The following is a 19,228-nucleotide window of genomic DNA, read 5'->3' as shown; positions in this document are numbered from 1 at the left end:
TTTGATACTGGTCTTTTTGTATAACCAGCAAGTGTGGCAGTATATGTGTATTATGGGCATTACTAATGTGGGGCATATGTGTAAGGTGCATTACTGTGTGGCATTATGTGTATTATGGGCATGACTAATGTGGGGCATATGTGTAAGGTTCCTTTACTGTGTGGAATTATATGTATTATGGTCATTACTGTGTGGCATTGTGCAGAGTTGAACTGGCCCACAGGGTAACCCCCCGGTGGGCCCCACTACCTGAGCGTTGCAGGTACAGATGCAGAACTAGCGGTGGAGCTAGGGGGCACTAGACAAAATTTTGCCTAGGGCATCAAATTGGCTAGGGCCGGCTCTGGGGCTACCCCCGTTAACCCCTGCACGCCTTTGAACATACGCAGGCTGGTAGATAACAGAATCAGAAACGCAGGCCAGTATAGAGGGTATACAGAAATGGTGTCCGGTTGAGAAATGATAGAGAGGCGTTGGGGGTGGGGGGGGGGGGGGGGGGGGGAATGTAGAGAAACACTGTGCGATCAGTAAAGGATAGGGAGAGGCAGGGTGGTAGGGAGAGGATAAAGAGAGGGAAGGTGTTAGAGAGATAATACCGTTGCAAGAGGCTATGACCGGTTAACAATACACAAGGTGGAAAGCTGCTCAATCAGATTGTAATGTCACTCAGGTGCTAAAAGGGGAGGGGTAATTCTGTGTAGGAAAAAAACTGTGTTCCCTAATGCACACCGAGTGAATAATATTACTACATAATAATAGTCAGATTATACGGAGATCTTAGTTGCGTATATCTGCAGATATAGGGTTAAGCCCCCAGGCCGATCGACAAGGCTTCTCCGTCACTGGGGGTCCCTAATACTAGGTATGGGCCTGGGGTGCAGGACCCCACAATGTCGGCACAGGTCGGCCACCCCAGGTCAGCATACAGGTGAAAATTAATAGGGGTTAATAAGAAGCACAGAAGTGCTATGTAAGTGGTGTGATTAAAATAATATATACAAAGTGATAGGAAAAATAATAAGTGTTAATAAAGTGTTAGGGTGTGCCGACCTGAAGCAGCCCAGCCATACCGACACAGGGGCCACCGCACCCCACACCCACCCCATAAATAATTACATATATATATCTGGGTTAAATTCCCAGTGTAAGGCCACATGGTAATGGCACCTACAGCATCTGAGAGCCAGCTTACCTGGGGATACCCCTGGCTTCCCCTTTGGCACTACTAGAGTCAGCAATCCCTCCTAATGCTGACCCATTTGTGCCTCTCTATATACAATACACAAGGTGGAAAGCTGCTCAATCAGATTGTAATGTCACTCAGGTGCTAAAAGGGGAGGGGTAATTCTGTGTAGGAAAAAAAAAAACTGTGTTCCCTAATGCACACCGAGTGAATAATATTACTATATAATAATAGTCAGATAATACGGAGATCTTAGCTGCGTATATCTGCAGATATAGGGTTAAGCCCCCAGGCCGATCGACAAGGCTTCTCCGTCACTGGGGGTCCCTAATACTAGGTATGGGCCTGGGGTGCACGGGCTTCAGCTGTGCTATAATTGTTATTATATGGAGTATTACCTGAATTTTTTTTTATGGCAGTGGGTAAATATTGTAAGGGGGGAGGGCGTGTGATTGTCAAGGGGGCGTAGCCCTTTGTGAGGGCATGCAGAGTGGCCGCAGGGCACAATGAATAACATAGTGTAGTGTATACTGCTAGTGTCTGTATCATGAAGTACCAGATGACTAACAGCAATGCACTGTAGATAAGACACCAAAGTGCTGTGGCCACAGGTAGCAGAGCCGCTTATACACACACACAATGGCCACAGGTAGCAGAGCCGCTTATACACACACAATACCCCCAGGTAGCACAACCGCTTATACACACACAATACCCAACAGGTAACAGTGTCGCTTATACACACAGTGCCCACAGGTAGCAGGGCAGCTTATACACACAGTGCCCACAGGTAGCAGGGCAGCTTATACACACAGTGCCCACAGGTAGCAAAGGCGCTTATACACACAGTGCCCACAGGTAGCAGAGGCGCTTATACACACAGTGCCCACAGGTAGCAGAGACGCTTATACACACACAATACCTACAGGTAACAGAGGTGCTTATACACACAGTTGCCACAAGTAGCAGAGGTGCTTATACACACAATAGGCACAGGTAGCAGAGCCACGTATACACACACAATACCCAAAGGTAGCAGAGCCGTGTATACACACACAATACCCACCGGTAGCAGAGCCGCTTATACACACAGTGGCCACAGGTAGCAGAGCCGCTTATACACACAATACCCTTTGGTTGCAGAGGCGCTTATACACACAATACCCACAGGTAGCAGAGGCGCTTATACACACAGTGGCCACAGGTAGCAGAGGCGCTTATACACACAATACCCACAGGTAGCAGAGGCGCTTATACACACAGTGGCCACAGGTAGCAGAGCCGCTTATACACACACACACACACAATACCCACAGGTAGCAGAGGCGCTTATACACACAGTGCCCACAGGTAGCAGAGCCGCTTATACACACAGTACCCACAGGTAACAGAGGTGCTTATACACACAGTTGCCACAAGTAGCAGAGGTGCTTATACACACAATGGGCACAGGTAGCAGAGCCGTGTATACACACAATACCCACAGGTAGCAGAGGCGCTTATACACACAGTGGCCACAGGTAGCAGAGGCGCTTATACACACACAATACCCACAGGTAGCAGAGGCGCTTATACACACAGTGGCCACAGGTAGCAGAGCCGCTTATACACACACAATACCCTTTGGTTGCAGAGGCGCTTATACACACAGTGGCCACAGGTAGCAGAGGCGCTTATACACACAATACCCACAGGTAGCAGAGGCGCTTATACACACAGTGCCCACAGGTAGCAGAGGCGCTTATACACACAATACCCACAGGTAACAGAGGTGCTTATACACACAGTTGCCACAAGTAGCAGAGGTGCTTATACACACAATGGGCACAGGTAGCAGAGCCGTGTATACACACAATACCCACAGGTAGCAGAGCCGCTTATACACACAGTGGCCACAGGTAGCAGAGCCGCTTATACACACAGTGCCCACAGGTAGCAGAGCCGCTTATACACACAATACCCTTTGGTTGCAGAGGCGCTTATACACACAGTGGCCACAGGTAGCAGAGGCGCTTATACACACAATGGGCACAGGTAGCAGAGGCGCTTATACACACAATGGGCACAGGTAGCAGAGCCACGTATACACACAATACCCACAGGTAGCAGAGCCGCGTATAGACACAGTGGCCACAGGTAGCAGAGTTGGTTCTACACACAATGGCCACAGGTAGCAGAGCCGCTTATACATATAGTGCCCACAGGTAGCAGCGCCACTTATACACAATGGCCACAGGTAGCAGTGTCGCTTATACACATAATGGCCACAGTATTAGTATACTCACAAAGTTTGGGGGGTTTGGAAAGGGGGTGGGTTCAGTGAGGTTCCTATCCGTGCGGCTGATCAGCCCGATTCAGGGCATCACTTGTAGCGGCTGCGGATGGTGTCCGAGGTGCTACGTGTGGTGGAGGGGTGGGTGTGGGAGGGGGTCCAGAGGTGTTGTGGGTGGTGGAGGGGTGGGTGCAGGGGCACGGATGGCGGAAAGGGTGCAGAGGTGCTGTGGGTGGGGGAGGGGTAGGTGTAGAGGGGGCGTGGATGGGGTGTGTAAATGCTGTTGGTGGGGGAGGGGTGGGTGCGGGGGACTGTGGATGAAGGAGGGGGTATGGAGGTGATGTGTGTGTCGGAGGGGTGATGTAGGGGTGTGCGTTTGGAGGTGCAGGGGGGGTGAGCTAAGGTGATGTGTTTCAGAAGTGCTGTGGGTGGGGGAGGTGTGGGTGTGGGATGGCACGGATGGGGGATGTAGATGTTGTGGATGGGGGAGGGGTTGATGCGGGGGAGCTGTGGATGGGGGAGGGAGTCCGGAGGGGGTTCGGGTGGTGGTCCAGAGGTGTTGCGGGTGGGGGAGGGGCAGGTGTGGGAGGTCCGCAGATGGGGAGGGTGTCTGTAGATAATGCGGGTGGGTAGGTGCTGTGGTTGTTGGAGTGGCGGGTGCGGGGGTGTTGCGGGTGGAGTAGGTGATCTGGATGTGCGGTAGCGAGGGGAGGGGCAGGTGTGGGGATGACACGGATGGGGGAGTGGGTCCGTGGGTGCTGTGGATGAGTGAGGGGTGGGTTACGGCGGTTGTGGCGGCCCGGGTGTGCTGCTGCGGTGGGTGGGGGAGGGTGCCGGTGCAGGGATAGCGAGGTTGGGGTAGGGTGGGGAAGAGGCGGGTATGGGGATGCTGTGGGTGGGGTGCCAGGGGGGGGGGCGTGAGGGGGTGTGGATGGAGTCTGTAGATGCTGCTGGTGGTGGAGGGGCAGGTGCGGGAGGCTGTGGATGAAGGAGGGGTCTGGAGGTGCTGTGCGTGGGGGAGGGGTGATGTAGGGGAAGGTGGGGTTGCAGGGGTGTGGGGGTTAGGTGATGGGTTGTAGAAGTGCTGCGGGTTGGGGAGGGGTGGGGGTGCAGGAGCAGGGGTGGTGTGCGAAGGGGAGGGGCGGGGGTCCCATGGGTGGGGGGTTGGGAGCTGGGGTGATGTGGGTGTGGGAGAAGCTGGTGTGGGAGTGCTGTGGGTGGGGGAGAGGGGGGATGCTGGGGGTGAAGGCGTGGTGCCATGGGTGGGGGGACAGGTGCGGGTGGGGTGGAGGGTGCAGGGGTGTAGCGGGGGGAGAGGTGGGTATGGGGGTGGGGGAGGGGCGGGGGTGCCGCTGGTGGTGGAGGGGCGGGGGTGTGCGGGTGGGGGAGGGGCGGGGTTTGCTGCAGGTGTGGGGGCGGGAGTGCTGCGGGTGGGAGTAGATGTGGGAGGATGCGTTGGGTACCGCAGATGGGGGGGGCGCGGGTGTCGGTGCTGCGGGCGGGGACGGGAGTGCCGCGGGTGGATGCGGCCGCGGATGTTGGTGCTACGGGTAGGGGAGAGGGCGGGAGTGCCGCGGGTGGGGGGCAGATGCGGGTGGAAGGGGGAGCGAGAGCAGCTGCCAGTGATCAGCTTTGTCCCCTAAACTCTGCAGCAGCCGCTAGTCTGTGAGGCGGGTAGTGTGAGTTCCGCTCACAGTCAGCGGCTGCTCTGTCACCAGGGAGTGTACGGGGAGGAGGGAGACAGGGCGGAGACGGGGAGGGGACTGGGCGGGGATGGGTGGTCAGAGGGAAAGGACTTCTGGTAGATCTGTGCCTGTGACTCCACCCAGCGTTACGGCCAGGCACAGAATCACAGAGTTGGGCTAATATATATAGGAGATACCTTGTTGAGCTCAGATATAAATGTGCGCAGTTGGGTACATCATGTAGTCAGCATTACCACAATTACATTGTGTCACTGTCACAGATGCCGGCATGCACTATGTATCTATAATGTGCTGCGAGTGTCAGGCGCTTTAACCCTTTGTATGCCCCAGCGCTCCTCTGAGTGTCAGAGAATCATTGGTTTTGCTTCTGGGTACTGAAGGGTTAAACATGCTATATGAATTGTTATGTGTTTGAATAGACACGTACGCACTCTCTACAAGATGCCTTTGTCTGTTCATATAATATAAGGCTTGTGTGTGTCTTATCTTCAAGGACAATTACATACTAGATCAAAACTGTTACTTCTGTGTGTTACTAAAATATCCCGCATGTAATGTCGTATGCTACTTCTATTTATCCAATCATATGCTTGCACATATTGTATACACCCATGTTTCTCTTCTATATAGTACGCTGTAATTTATTAAATAAACAGAGTGATTCTTAACTACATGGTGTCGTGTATTATCTGTAACGTTAAGGATTGCTCTCACTGACGTCAGTGGCCATCACATCGAGGTAATCAAAGAGAGGTAGGGATCCTTTCAGCTGGGGGCTCGTCCGGGATTCAGTGATCGTCCCTGAATGGTAAGAATAGAGAATTTATTGTCTATCTTTGCCATACAGGATTGCGGTCATACACTGAAGCTGAATCCGTGTCAGTGTTCCGGGAACACGTGACAAGGTAATATTTAAGTCCGGGACTTAATATTACGAAGTTTTATGTAAAAACATAAAACAGGTATCAGGGATACCATAGAATCTTTAATGTCTGGGACTTAAAGATACGTCTGAGAAAGGACCAGGAGTCCAAGCGCAATTCTCCAAAGACGTTAGTATCTGGGATACTTAAAAAAAAAATATATAGACCTGGGGTCTATACATAACGTAGATTATACCTCGATCTGATCGTCTATATATATATTCTTGTATGTTGTAGTGAGATAAGTTCTTATATTTGGTTCAGACGGCTGGTAAGTTTTCGTCTGCCAGATATCTTTACTCAAAACTCTTTTCTTGCTTCCTGTTTAAAACGCTGTATTTTTCTGACATCTTGTACGAATGGTAAGCGTACCCGTCAAAAGATTTCATGTTCTCATTATACAGATAATATTGTGATATTGTCAATGACTAATTAACTGGTGTTAGCTAATGCATGCATAGAAAGTTTTTAAATTGCATTTTTTGTTGTGAAATTGCATAGAACGTATTTTTGTTGTGATATTGCATAGACAGTTGTTATAAGTTGTTGTAGAAATTGCGTAGAAAGCTGGTGTAGATTGTATTCTTTACTATGGGAGGGGGTCAGAGTAAGACAGTCATTTATCCTCCACCTTTACCAGGAGAGACATGTAAGGAGTATGTAGCCCGTAACTCCACCACAGATTATTATCTAGTTAACCCTTGGGTAGCTAACTTAGCGGGGTGGACAGAGAAAGTTGGCAGCCCCAGCCCATTCCCCCGTGATGGTATTAATTATCCATTTTATATGGACATGATCAAAGGGCTTTGTCTGGGAGACAAGGAAGCCTGGCCGTGGTATGATCATGACCCACAATGGGACATGACATATATGCGCGCTGGAGGAGAGCAATGGCTCACGATAGCACCTCATTGGTATGACAAAAATATCAAGCAGAAACAGCGTAGAATAAAATCTGTAACTTCCCGACTACACAAAGCTGAGGAATTTAGAAGCAACAAGTTTCTGAAAAACTCTTCTCCTCCGCCCTACAGTCCCCTATACCCCTCCTTAAAAGACACAGATCTTTTAGCTGCAGTTGCTTTGTCACGAATGCCGATGCAAAGGGGAGGGGGAGGAGGGGAAGGGGAAGGAGAAGGAGGCTCAGTTGCTTTGTCACGAATGCCGATGCAAAGGGGAGGGGGAGGAGGGGAAGGGGAAGGAGAAGGAGGCTCAGGAGGAATAGCCCCCCCTGACAGTACCCTCCACATAGACGTAACCACCCCCGCCCCTAGTGCCCCTACTCCTAACAGACAAACCGTCTCCCGCCGCAACGCTGACTTAACTATTGCTACTGACAACCCTCTCACCCCCTCCACAACGCGATCCGGCACTGGTTTCCTCGGTGTCGCCACCCACCTGCCCTTCATGACAGTAGGGGATCAGTTGTTAAAGAAACCCATTGAAATAGAGGATTTAGACAGAATTGTTAAGAACTGTCCCAAACCCACTGTTGCACCTGACGGCTGCATAGCTTACTTGAAAAAGGCTTGCACAGGACGCAGCTATACTCAAGAAGATATGAAGCTGATCATAGATGGGGTTATAGACCATTACAACGGGTGGGATTGGAAAAAGATTCCCACCATAAACACTCCTACCACCCTTAACGATGCCGTTCGCTACCCTCTCAATACTGGGGACGGTGTAACGGAGATGTGGAAGGAAATTGAGACCCATATGAAAGAGATTTTTAAAACCCGGGCTTCTCTTCCCATTGCCGTAGCATGTAAACAAAAGCCCACTGAAACTGTCACTGAGTTCTGGAAGAGGTTTAAAAAGTGTTGGTCTGAAGATGCAGGTCTCACTCTTGTAGATACAGACCATTTACTAATTTCTACCTTTGTAAATAACTTGTTGCCATCTGTTATGGTCCCAGTTAAGCAAGGTGTTTCTTCCTGGACCTCTGATAATATTAAGGAATTTGAAAAGCACTTATATGAAAAGGAAGCTGCAGGATGCTTTGATGTTAAAAAACCCTTGCAGAATGCCCCAACTCATAATTACCAAAATCAGAGAGGTCGGGGAGATAGACGCCAGCAGCACTCCACTGGCCCACCCCGTAATCCAGCCCGATATCAAAACCCACAAGCCAGGCCACCCCACCCCCCTGACTCTGCCAGCAGGAAACAAACCTCCTGCTTCAATTGTGGAAGGGACGATCACTGGGCAAGGGATTGCCCTTGTCCCTCACAAAACCACCGACAGCCCCAAGCTCCGGCTCCCTCCCGGGATCATCCCCGACAGTCACACAACAACCCCTTTCAGGATCATGTCCGATTCCGAGTTGACTGGCAGGACCCCTCCCACTGACGGGGCCCGGAGGAGGGTATCCCAGCCTTTGCCCAGCTCACCAGACACTGGAAGGACCCACCGCTACTAACCTTGATTATAGGAAAGAGAGCAATCCCTTTCCTGGTAGATAGCGGGGCAACTACTAGTGTTTTGTGTGTCGACCTGTACGATGGTCATTTGGTAAAGACTGCTCCTTCAATGGGAATCAATGGGATACCCACAGATGCTTACCTGACAGATGCCCTTAGTGTCAGAACCACGGGAGGCACATATATGGGTAAACACAATTTCACTGTAATACCTGAATGTCCAATTAATCTTCTGGGAAGGGATCTTCTTAGCAGGCTCGAAATCTCCATTCTCCCTTCACCCACTGGCAGTGGCCTGGAGGTTGAGTCCCCACACCTACCGGTGTGGGAAGCAACAGACATTACACCTGATTTTGACAAAGTAAACCCTGCTCTATGGTCGGAGGGTCCCTATGACACTGGCCTCATTCCTTGCACACCATATAGAGCAACCCTGAAACCTGACACACAACCTGTCTATCAAAAGCAATACCCCTTGTCACAAGAGAAGATTGAAGGTCTTAGACCAATGATACAACAGTTTCTCCAACAAGGCATTCTCAGACACGTAATTTCACCTTACTGCACACCAGTCAACCCAGTTGCTAAGTCAGATGGCAGTGTAAGGTTTGTACAAGACCTTAGGGCAATTAACCAACTCATTGTGCCTATAGCACCCATTGTACCTGACATTAACTCACTCATTTCAGCTATCCCTGCAGATGCTGCATTTTTTTCGGTAATTGATTTAAAAAATGCATTTTTTAGCATTCCAGTGGATGCACAGACACAGTTACTTTTTGCATTTTCTTTTGAGGGCAAGCAACTCACCTGGTGTCGTTTACCCCAGGGCTTCATTGACGCACCTGTTGTGTATAGCATTGTACTCCAGGCCACATTGGGGCCCTGGCACCCTCACCATGGTTCAGTTCTGCTACAGTATGCAGATGATCTGCTGCTCTGTAGTCAAACTGAGGAGGCCTGCCGGGAGGATGGTATATCACTGTTAAACTGGCTCTGTGAATGTGGACACAAGGTGTCCAAAACAAAAATGCAATGGTGTAAGAAGCATGTGGATTACTTGGGTTTTGTGCTCACTCAGGGGGAAAGGAAAGTCAGTCCACAGCGCATTCAGTCTGTATTGGGCCTGGTCACCCCAACTACCCAGAGGGAACTGCTGTCTTTTCTGGGTATGGTAAATTACTGCAGACAGTGGATATCTGATTGTTCCTATTATGATAACATTTTGAGACAAGCCACACTGAAAGACAAACCTAATATTGTACAATGGTCACAAGAAATGTTAACTGCATATGAAAGCTTAAAGTGTATGTTAATGAAAAGTCCGGCACTTGGCCTCCCCAACTATGTACTACCTTTTCATTTGTTTGCAAGGGACAATTGTAAAACCATGGCGGGGGTGCTCACACAGTTTCATGGAGGAAAGTTGCGCCCAGTGGCATTTTTTTCCAAAGTAATGCCTGTCACAGTGCAAGGTATGCCTGCTTGCCTCAGGGCACTTGCAGCCTGTGCAATGGTAACTGAAATGGCCACCACACTCACCCTAGGCCACACAACAATACTTCACACCACTCATGACGTTCTAACCATTTTAAAAGGGTTACACACACAACACATGTCAGCTCAGCGCCTCAGTGGATATGAGGTTCTCCTTTTAAACAACCCCTCCCTCACCATTAAGTATGCCACCAACTCTTCAGGTCCTGCACCCATTCTCAACGCTCTACTGGGGCTCAAAGGTCCTGAAGACCACCCTCCTGAACCCCATGACTGCTCAGCTTCCATTGAGTCAGAAACATCCCCCAGACTGGACATGTCCCCTGTCCCTGTCCCCGACGCGGATGTCATTTTTGTAGATGGTTCCTGTAGCAGACCCAATGACACCACGTACCAAGCGGGTTATGCTATTGTCACTCTCCCTGACATTATTCTGGAAGCACAGCCCATTCCTTACCAGTCAGCACAGGCTGCAGAGCTCATTGCTCTCACAAGGGCTTGTCACCTTTACCAGAATAAACCAGTCACCATCTACACTGACTCCAAATACGCGTACGGCGTCGTGCATGACCATGGGGTCATTTGGCGACGCCGTGGTTTCCTTGGAGCTGATGGAAAAGGCATATCACATGCCCAACTCATCTCTGACCTTCTGCATGCCATAACCCTGCCCTCTGACATTGCAATCCTCCATTGCAGGGCACACACGGGGGGGAAGGATGCAGTCTCCCTTGGAAATGCTCTTGCTGACTCTGCTGCCAAACATGCGGCCTCACAGCCCATCACTCAGGCCCACATGTCCATCATGACCCCCCCAGCTCTCGACAACCACTACCTGATCACCCAGTTACAGGCCTCAGCCTCCAAAGCCGACCTAGCTGACTGGACTTACCCAGTTTTGCAGAAGAATCCTAAAACAGGATTAATCTGCAAAGAGGGGAAACCTTGTATACCCCAGTCCAGTGCACCCTTGTTTATTGCCCACTACCATGGCATAGGACACCACAGTAAGGCAACAACTACCTTACTCTTACGTAATGATTTCTATGTCACGGATGCCAAGTCATTAGTAGATCAGTATGTCAGTAGATGCATCACTTGTCTGCGAAACAACCCCAACAACCCTGACAAGGCAAAACATCAGCATCTTGAATACCCCACCACACCCTTTACACACCTGCAAATTGACTTCACCCATATCCCAGGTACTGGTAAACAGGAGTATGCCCTGGTCATTGTAGACATGTTCTCTCGATGGCCAGAGGTATTCCCCACTAAATCTGAGGATGCAAAGACAGTTGCTAGGATCCTAACTCAGGAAATCATCCCCAGATGGGGGTGCCCATTGCAAATCAATAGTGATAAAGGCTCCGCCTTTACAGCAAAAATTACACAGGCCTTGGTAAAGGCCCTGCAGGTGGAATGGAAATTCCACATCCCGTATCACCCGCAGAGTTCAGGGGTCGTAGAACGCATGAATAGGACCCTCAAAGACAAGCTTAGGAAGGCCACAGGGGGTACCTTCCATAAATGGAAGAAGGTCCTTCTTATTATCCTAGCAGAGATCAGAATGACCCCACAAAAGACTCTGGGTTACTCCCCATTTGAAATACTAATGGGTAGGCCTTTTCCTACACCCTGGGCTAAGAAACCACTAGTAATACAGGAAGGAGATCTAGAACTTATCAGAGAAGAGTATGTCAGGTCCCTGATAACAAAACTGAATGAAATTGAACATGAGGTTGTTTGTAAAAACCCTTTGAATCCACAGGAACCTACACACCCCTTTAAAGTCGGAGACAGAGTCGTGGTGAAGGTGCTCCCCAGGAACAAGAGCCCAGGAGACTTCACCTATGGTCCAGAGACAGAGGTCGTAGCAGCTACCCGAACAGCAGTCCTGACAGAGGAAAGTCCTACCTGGATCCATGCATCCCGAGTAAAAAAGGTTCCTAGACCAGACCTAGAGAGGGAAGCAAGTGATTCCAGTGAGGTACGAACCGGGGCAGACAGCCCTGACCTCCCACCTAGCGAAGACAGAAGAACAGAAAACGATGAAGAACCTGCCCCCTATCTCTATCCTGGGGACTATCTCGATAGCCCTACTGGCCCTCATTCACCTCACAATATGTGAAGTCAGCATCACACAAACAGATGGGGTCCCCACCTTGTGGTACAATTCCTCTAACACACACGTAGCCACATATATCCTTGACTATTTTATGTTCCCCAAAATTGCTGATGACAAATATTATATACAACAAAGGAGGAAATCAGGAATGTCTGAGACAGTATATATTTGTGTTACTGACGAATGGTACTATGACATTAGATATTATGGATCTAATTGTAATTCCTGGGAAGCTGTGGGGTGGAATACAGGAACAGATTGGGGATATCGCCCATCAGCTGCCAGAAACAGATATGGTCAACATCTGAACCTACTTCAAAGATTGTCTATTCATAAAATGGAAGAGGGCCCAGACTCATATCGGTTCAGGCTAAACATAGTGCATCCCAGCAACCGGGATAATGCAACTTATGTAGTTGGTATATGGTGGCAAGCAGGGTACTATAGTGCAAGACAAAGGTTTTATTTATGGGATATGTACAAAAACCCAAAATACCAGCCTAAAATTGCTCCCCAAAACAAACCTTTAAAGCCCCATATTGCCACTTCTAAAGATATGGTGGCTATTACTAACCCTACCTTTGAAGACACCCTAGCTATTGAAACTGGTTTCTCTGACATTAATTTTTGGTTGGAATGGATGAAGTATAGTGCTAACAAACACAATAAAAGCAACTGTTATGTCTGTGGCAAATCTAGGCCCCACCTAGGTACAGTGCCCCTTAATATACCCCTAGAACAGGAAAATTGTTTTTTCAGCCTTTTTAATGACACCAAAACAAATGACAGTCAGTGCGAAATGTGGAAAAGGGAATATCCCATATTGTCAAAAAATCCCAACCCAGGAAATACCATAACCATATATCCTGGAAACTATACCTGTTATACATCTAACATCACCCCAGGGAGAAATTTAAAAACCTTCCCACCAGGGTATTGTGCAAATAAAAGAACAACTGTTTTAGTCAACCAAACTAGATCACTAGGCGACATTTATTATATATGTGGGGATATGAAGCTTAGAACTAAATTAGACACACCATGGTATGGTGAGTGTGCCCTGGCCAAAGTCATAATGCCACTCCTAATGATCACCGATGACCCCAATCCTCCCTCTAATACTCCTGCTAATCGAAAGAAAAGAGCACTCCCAGGAGGTAGCTTTGACCCCCACGTATACATTGATGCTATAGGGGTCCCAAGAGGTGTTCCAAATGAGTTCAAAGCTAGAGATGAAGTGGCTGCGGGTTTTGAGTCATTGTTCCCTATAGTAACTGTAAATAAAAACGTAGCCTGGATTAATTATATATATTATAATCAACAAAGATTTGTTAATGATACCAAAGATGCTCTTAAAGGTATAGCTGAACAGCTAGAAGCCACTTCCCAAATGACATTTCAAAATAGAATGGCCCTTGACATGATTCTAGCAGAAAAAGGCGGTACATGTGTTTACATTAGTAAGGTGGAAGGCTGTTGTACATATATTCCTGACAACACTGGTCCCAATGGTAAGGTTACTTTAGCCATAAACAAGTTAGAAACCTTATCCATAGAACTCAAGAAAAATTCAGGTATTGATAACCCATGGAGCCAATATTTTGGGTGGTTTGAAAATTGGAAACAGGCTCTTGTGCAAATAAGCATATTCATACTTGTAACTTTAATTCTTTTAGGCATTATAGTTTATTGTGTAATTCCCTGTGGAAAGAAACTTACCTCCAAAGGCATTGATAAGGCCCTGATGTACTATGATATAACCCCCAGTCCTGTCACCTCCTCTGATAGTAAGGGACCCGACGATTATGCCCAATATCTCAAGAACTGGAGGAACAAGAAAGGAGCCTCACTTAAGAATCATGTCATATAACAATCATGATTCTAAGAGGGGATTGAAGGGTTAAACATGCTATATGAATTGTTATGTGTTTGAATAGACACGTACGCACTCTCTACAAGATGCCTTTGTCTGTTCATATAATATAAGGCTTGTGTGTGTCTTATCTTCAAGGACAATTACATACTAGATCAAAACTGTTACTTCTGTGTGTTACTAAAATATCCCGCATGTAATGTCGTATGCTACTTCTATTTATCCAATCATATGCTTGCACATATTGTATACACCCATGTTTCTCTTCTATATAGTACGCTGTAATTTATTAAATAAACAGAGTGATTCTTAACTACATGGTGTCGTGTATTATCTGTAACGTTAAGGATTGCTCTCACTGACGTCAGTGGCCATCACATCGAGGTAATCAAAGAGAGGTAGGGATCCTTTCAGGTACTGCACAAATGTGGCTGCATATTTTACCGCAGTCGCGTCTCCATCATTATGCAAATGCCACTACCAGCCCTTCCCTGGCGTACATCCGTGCGGCTGAGTGTGGAACAGCAGCGCCCACAGTCGCTGTAATACCGACCTGGCGATATTTTATCCATAAACGGCGATAAGTAGCGTGTTATGGCTGTGTAAGAAGCAGGCGCGCAGCAAAAAGTCACACATGCGTCTCCCCTAGCGACAATTACACTCGGAGACTTGACGAATCCCTTTTACAGGAGTCACTCCTGCCGCACGGCTGCGATATTACCAGCATGGCGGCAGGAAGCAATACACTAGAGACACTGCCACAGGAGGAACACCCCAAAATACTTGTGTCATGCCCGAATTTTTGCTGCCGCTCCCGTCAAATACTCTGCAAATAAATCCTTTGTGTGCACCATTGCTGCACCATGTCGCTGCAAATACCTGAATGTGAAGTAGCAGAACCTGCTATACACCCTAGCACCACCAGAGGGCCCCATTGAATTACATTTGCAGGACCAGGTTTGTTCCCGACTCCAATAAAATCTTACATTTCCCCCTGTGCGTAGTATTTCTAGAATCTGGTCTATTCCTATTTATCAGCCCTGTAGGTTCCAATAAATCAGTATATCATGCTATTCAAGTAGCCATAGGTTTGATCATAGCCAGAGGCAGAACTCTGGGAGGCAATGGAGTCAGCTGCTTTGAAGGGGGCACCTCTCCTCCTGTTCCGTGTGTTCAGCGACATTAATCAATTAATTTAAATGACAGCAGCCGATATCTCTTCCGTAGCCGACTTCCCCACTAGTCACTACACCTTACAAATCACACCCTCTTTATTATAGATACACTGGAAGCGGGATCACTATGGTATGCCGGCAGTCGGGCTACCGGCGCCTGACCGCCAGCTTTCCGACAGTGTGGCGAGCGCAAATGAGCCCCTTGCGGGCTCGCTACGCACATTACGCTATTTTATTCTCCCTCCAGGAAGGTCGTGGACCCCCACGAGGGATAATAAGTGTCGGTATGCCAGCTGTTGGGATCCCGGCGCCAGTATACTGTACGCCGGGATCCTGTCAGTCGGCATACTGAAGACCACCCCTGGAAGCAGATACTGATGAAGCTATTTGCCCCTATAAAGGAAACATGAGAATTCTAACTATATGAAGTTATTTCTCTGATAATTACAAGTAACTTCATATACTGTATCTCCACCAGTAAGGTGCATGTTTCCAGTGTAATAGGTTGTGCGTTCTAATCCTGGGTATGACACTTGCAAATTAATTGTATGAGAAATAATCAGCGTGGTGTGTGGCCGAGCAGATCTATGTGGTGTGTGGCCGAGCAGATCTATGTGGTGTGTGGCCGAGCAGATCTATGTGGTGTGTGGCCGAGCAGATCTATGTGGTGTGTGGCCGAGCAGATCTATGTGGTGTGTGGCCGAGCAGATCTATGTGGTGTGTGGCCGAGCAGATCTATGTGGTGTGTGGCTGGACCCTTACATAGATCTGCCTAGTTGCAACGGTTTTGTAGTAGCTTCATATAGTTAGAATCTGCAGGCTTGCTATGCAGGAGCAAATATGTGTACTGTATTATATATGGGAGGCACCAATATTTTTCTTGCCTCCGGGCAACTGGGACAAACTTACGCTACTGATCATAGCAATAATTGAAAATAATATGATCCAATATTGCATGATATAGGTCACAGAGGTTCCCAAACTCTGCCATTACACACCAGGTTCTAAGAATACCCATTCTTGAGCACAGGTGACTTGATTAGGAACTCAGTAAATCAGATTAAACCATCTGAACTCAAATTGGCAATCCTTAAAACTTAAACTGTAATGTCAGTGTTTAGGAAAATCTACTATATGACATATATGTATAGTTTAGAGACACCAGATCTTACAATCCCCTGTATCAGTGCGAGTCGGGCAGGAGTGAGGGCGTGTGCGAGTCGGGCAGGAGTGAGGGCGTGTGCGAGTCGGGCAGGAGTGAGGGCGTGTGCGAGTCGGGCAGGAGTGAGGGCGTGTGCGAGTCGGGCAGGAGTGAGGGCGTGTGCGAGTCGGGCAGGAGTGAGGGCGTGTGCGAGTCGGGCAGGAGTGAGGGCGTGTGCGAGTCGGGCAGGAGTGAGGGCGTGTGCGAGTCGGGCAGGAGTGAGGGCGTGTGCGAGTCGGGCAGGAGTGAGGGCGTGTGCGAGTCGGGCAGGAGTGAGGGCGTGTGCGAGTCGGGCAGGAGTGAGGGCGTGTGCGAGTCGGGCAGGAGTGAGGGCGTGTGCGAGTCGGGCAGGAGTGAGGGCGTGTGCGAGTCGGGCAGGAGTGAGGGCGTGTGCGAGTCGGGCAGGAGTGAGGGCGTGTGCGAGTCGGGCAGGAGTGAGGGCGTGTGCGAGTCGGGCAGGAGTGAGGGCGTGTGCGAGTCGGGCAGGAGTGAGGGCGTGTGCGAGTCGGGCAGGAGTGAGGGCGTGTGCGAGTCGGGCAGGAGTGAGGGCGTGTGCGAGTCGGGCAGGAGTGAGGGCGTGTGCGAGTCGGGCAGGAGTGAGGGCGTGTCCGTGTGCGAGTCGGGCAGGAGTGAGGGCGTGTCCGTGTGCGAGTCGGGCAGGAGTGAGGGCGTGTCCGTGTGCGAGTTGGGCAGGAGTGAGGGCGTGTCCGTGTGCGAGTTGGGCAGGAGTGAGGGCGTGTCCGTGTGCGAGTTAGGCAGGAGTGAGGGCGTGTCCGTGTGCGAGTTGAGCAGGTGTGAGGGCGTGTCAGTGTGAGTTGGGCAGGTGTGAGGGTGTGTCAGTGTGAGTTGGGCAGGTGTGAGGGTGTGTCAGTGTGAGTTGGGCAGGTGTGAGGGTGTGTCAGTGTGAGTTGGGCAGGTGTGAGGGTGTGTCAGTGTGAGTTGGGCAGGTGTGAGGGTGTGTCAGTGTGAGTTGGGCAGGTGTGAGGGTGTGTCAGTGTGAGTAGGGCAGGTGTGAGGGTGTGTCAGTGTGAGTAGGGCAGGTGTGAGGGTGTCAGTGTGAGTAGAGCAGGTGTGAGGGTGTGTCAGTGTGAGTTGGGCAGGTGTGAGGGTGTGTCAGTGTGAGTTGGGCAGGTGTGAGGGTGTGTCAGTGTGAGTTGGGCAGGTGTGAGGGTGTGTCAGTGTGAGTTGGGCAGGTGTGAGGGTGTATCAGTGTGAGTTGGGCAGGTGTGAGGGTGTGTCAGTGCGAGTCACACTTGCCTACTCTCCGGGAATGTTCAGGAGGCTACTGAAAATCGTGTGGCCCTCCCACACACCTGGAAAAGATGGTATGTCTCCCAGCCAGCAGCCATGTCACCGCACCCGCAGGAGAAACACTCATATATCCTTTGCAGCAGGGGTGCCAATGACTTGATTTGCATCATCATGACCCCACTCCCTTCCCTACTGTACCGGTAATCTCAATATAGTGTAACAAGCCATTATAACACATTCTTGCAGCCATGCCCACTGCTCCTCATCCCCCTCTATGACACACCCCACCCCTTGCTGATCCGACTTGGCTGCCTCCTCCCAGAGGTGGCAGCAAGAATGTCAGCAACTATGGTGTGTGTACCAACAGGAGGTGGGCGAGGGTGTACCAGCAGGGGAGGTGGGCAAGGGTGTACCAGCAGGGGAGGTGGGCAAGGGTGTACCAGCAGGGGAGGTGGGCAAGGGTGTACCAGCAGGGGAGGTGGGCAAGGGTGTACCAGCAGGGGAGGTGGGCAAGGGTGTACCAGCAGGGGAGGTGGGCAAGGGTGTACCAGCAGGGGAGGTGGGCAAGGGTGTACCAGCAGGAGCAGGGGAGGTGGGCAAGGGTGTACCAGCAGGAGCAGGGGAGGTGGGCAAGGGTGTACCAGCAGGAGCAGGGGCGGTGTGAGCAGTACCGTTGAGAGCCACGGCGGGACCCGGTAAATATCTGGGGGTGTGGCCTAAGTGGGCATAGTTATGCCATTAGTATAAAAATGTGACTAACAAAATAATTGCAGGTCCGTGAAGTGGCCCCGCGTGGTTCACAAGGGGGAGCACCATTTTAACATAGGGGACAGGGGGTGAGCACCTACTTCCTACTGTATGCGCTCTGGAAGTGGGTCCCTCCTCACCAGCCACTACCATCATCCCAGTGATATTTGATAAGAGGACGCTGGCTACTAGAGAGCACAGTGCCAGAGTCTTTGCTTTCTGTTTCTGTGTGAGGTGACATCTTCCTGAAGAGAACACCAGGAAGACAGCAGCACCACAGTATAGGTATCCTTGGGGAAGTTAGCTACCTAGTCCCCACCTTGGACCCCTCCAGCAGCCTGGGCAATTTGTACCTGCTCCCCCTGCCTCTCAGCACCACTGACTGAGCGTGTACCAGAAGGAGAACAGGTTGGAGTAGGTGGAGCATACTTGCCTACTTTTAATTTCTCCTCTCTGGGAGCAGGCTGGAGAGGAGATGCTACAGGAGACTTCAGGGGTGGGCTATCACATCAAGCCTCACCCCCACATCTAGAAGCCACCACAATTTGTGGTCCCGCAGGAAGAGGGTGGTGCTAAAATGATGCAATTTGTGTAATTTTAACTCCTTCCTCACCCCACAGACACAGACGAGTCTCTCTCCATCCTGCCTGCATCACTAGGATGCGGGTGACCTGCCTACTGTTCCAGGGGTGCAGGCGCTTCCCACAGCTTCCAGGAGAGTAGGCAGGTATGAGGTGGAGGTGTACCAGGCAGTAGTAATATATGCACTGATGAAGCCTACCAGCAATTTCCCTGTTCTATCACAGGGTGGGGGAGGATGGGAAGTTGGTTTCTCCCCTGAAGAGGAGA

This window comes from Pseudophryne corroboree, chromosome 12 (assembly GCF_028390025.1).
Source record: "Pseudophryne corroboree isolate aPseCor3 chromosome 12, aPseCor3.hap2, whole genome shotgun sequence".
NCBI lineage: Eukaryota > Metazoa > Chordata > Amphibia > Anura > Myobatrachidae > Pseudophryne > Pseudophryne corroboree.
This window is presented reverse-complemented; position numbering follows the sequence as displayed.